Source organism: Ictidomys tridecemlineatus, chromosome 5, assembly GCF_052094955.1.
Source record: "Ictidomys tridecemlineatus isolate mIctTri1 chromosome 5, mIctTri1.hap1, whole genome shotgun sequence".
Lineage (NCBI taxonomy): Eukaryota > Metazoa > Chordata > Mammalia > Rodentia > Sciuridae > Ictidomys > Ictidomys tridecemlineatus.
Window position 1 is genome coordinate 53,928,901 of NC_135481.1, and position 3,073 is coordinate 53,931,973.

A 3,073-nucleotide genomic window follows, 5' to 3' on the forward strand; every position below is an offset into this window, starting at 1 on the left:
TCCCTAGGCAGTGATTGGGTCCCTTCCCATCTCCATTAACACTTTCCATATATTTCCTGTGCATTACTGGTTACTTTATATATCCACCTCCATAAAGCAGAAATCATCCTTTTCTATTCACATAGTCTCTGGACCTAGCATATAGTAGGCCCTCAGTAAGTACATTTTTTTTTTTAAAGAGAGAGTAAGAGAGGAAGAGAGAGAGAGAGAGAGAGAGAGAGAGAGAGAGAGAGAGAGAGAGAATTTTAATATTTATTTTTTAGTTATTAGCAGACACAACATCTTTGTTTGTGGTGCTGAGGCTCGAACCTGGGCCGCACGCATGCCAGGCGAGCACGCTACCACTTGAGCCATATCCCCAGCCCAGTAAGTACATATTGAAGGAACCAAAACTTCGAAAGCATGCCTCTCAAACTTGTGGGTGGCTCTATAATTAACGTTAAATACCAGGCTCTCAATTTTAAAGAATCTGGATTTTTAAAATTATGCAGAAATGCTGGAATACTGAACCAAAACTAACTAGATGAAATTTAACAGATAGTTCCAAATTTGGATACAAATTAGGTTTTAACTTGCAAAATGGGAGAAATTTGAATCTGTAATGTGATGTGCCTAAAAACAAAACAAAGACATTCACTACTTTGCATTACTAAAAAGCATAGGAGCTGGATCATGGGAGTTGAGTTCTGTTGTATACTATGAGCTTTTCAGATATATGTTCTGTGTTGTGATAAGGTACATTAACAAAATAGATTCCAGAAGTTGGTAAATGAGCTCCTAAGTGATCTGAGAATCATCATCATGAAAGATATTAGGGAATGCCTAGCTTGAAAGGGTGTTGGGGATGAGGTATTAAAGGAAAATTCTAGTTCAACCAAGTTAACATTATTACTGCTTGTACAACACTTTACAATGAGGAAACTAAGACCCAGAGAAGGTAATGGAGTTGCCCAAAGTCAGTCAGTTAATGAGTTAGGATTTATTTATTTTTAGTTTTATTTTTCAGTACTGAGGAATGAATCCAAGACTGCTTAACCGCTGAGCCACATCCCCGGCCCTTTGTGTATTTTATGTAGAGACATGGTCTTGCTAAGTTGCTTAGGTCCTCACAAGTGGCTGAGGCTGGCTTTGAACTTCTTAAAAGAGGAAAATTTGGACAAAAACACCCAGAAGGAAAATGACAAGAAAACACAAGGAGGTGGATGTCAATGTGAAGATGCAGACACAGGGAAAAAGGCCAGATAATGATAGAGGCAAAGATTGGAGTGATGCATCTACAAAGGGATGGGCACCAAGGATTGCTGGCAACCAGAAGCTAGAAAAGGCAGAAGCCCACTGGATGCAGTGGCACACACCTGTAATCCCAGTAACTTGGGAGGCTGAGGCAGGAGGATTGCAAGTTCAAAGCCAACCTCAGCAAAAGCAAATTGCTAAGCAACTCAGTGAGACTCTGTCTCTAAATAAAATACAAAAGAGGGCTGAAAATATGGTTCACTGGTTGGGTGCCTCTGAGTTCAATCTCTAGTACTAAAAAAAGAGGCAGGATCCTTCTCCAAAGCCATCAGATAAAATATGATCTTGTTGACACCTTAATTTCTGACTTCTCACCTCCCAAAGTGTGACAAAATAAATTTCTGTTGCTTTAACCCACCCGTTTTTGTGGTATAGTATTTCCTAGGGTATGAATACAGTTCATGAGCAGTCATGGAAACTTCAGTATGGGTAATAATAGCACTTTATAATTTTCAGTAGTTTCAGAAATAATTCCAATAATCACAAATAATTCCAATAATCACAAATACTGTAAAGTAGCAATATAGTTTATAGATAAGGTAATGATCAGAGGTATTAGGAACATGACAGAGTGACAGAGTTTAAACCCAAGTAAAGAGACCTATTAAATTCTCTGACCTTATTAAACAAACATTCCATCCCTTCCCACTTTTAAATTTCCTTTCCCATCACAGCTCCATTTATTTTTTATCTCCAGCAATTTGTTTCCAGGAAGATCTCTTATCAGTCGTTTAGATGAACATGAATTTTGCTAATATCACATTATCTAAATTTCTGCATTGTACAGCCTTAACTCTTTATCCTTTGTAAGAAAGCTCAGGCATCCTCAGTAGACAAGAATGATAAACTGAGGGAAAATAGGTCAGACACAGGGCAGCAGCCTACTACACTAACTTTAGTCAACAGTCAGGAGAGCAGGATCTATCTGAATCCAGTATGACCTCATCTTAACTTGGGCATTTTATGGGCAAACACCCTAATGCAAAGGTCACATTTTGGGGTTCTCCAGGGAAAAGAATTTTGGGAACACCTTTCCACACAGTAAACTAGCTAATTGTTTTTCTCCACAGATCTACCCTTGAATCTCTCTCCTCATAGTTCACTCTCTCCTTTCACAATCTCCTTCACCACTAGTCAGTCAGAGCCAATATTTGCAGGAAATATTTTTTTTTTCCCTGCAGAAAGCTGTTAAACATGTCAACAGTCCACTGTCAATATAGATTTCCTATTACATTCTAGCACAAAGAGATTTGGCATCTTTCCTAAGTTTGCACAGCTCCTCATTTTAGGATAAACAGGAGCCTTTGGTTCAGTCCCCCCCCACACACACACACACTAAACCATCTTCACTTCCATAGACTGATAGATGCTGCTTTAGCTGCTCTTTGGGACTAAAGTAAAAACTTTCAGCCAAATAACTACCAAATACAGCCTTGTCAGTACATATCATTCTTTAAAGCACCTGTAAAAGCTTTACAATCAGAAAGTCTTGGCCCGTTCCTGGCTCTGCCGAGGGGGGGGGCACAAAAAAAATCATTAATGTCTCCGAGCTTCGGTTTCTACACATAACAGAACACCTATTCTAGATATTTTATTGCAATGATTAAATGATAGGCTAAGATCGGAAGCTCAGGAACCCAAGCTGCAAGACTTCAAGCTAAACGCTTTAGATCTCAGGCCACCTCTGCAAGAAGACCTCTCACAGAGGCGCACGCGCCGCGTGAGGGCCCCGGGCCGGGAGGACCCAAAGGGCCGCTCCGCCCCGCCCCACTGGGACGCC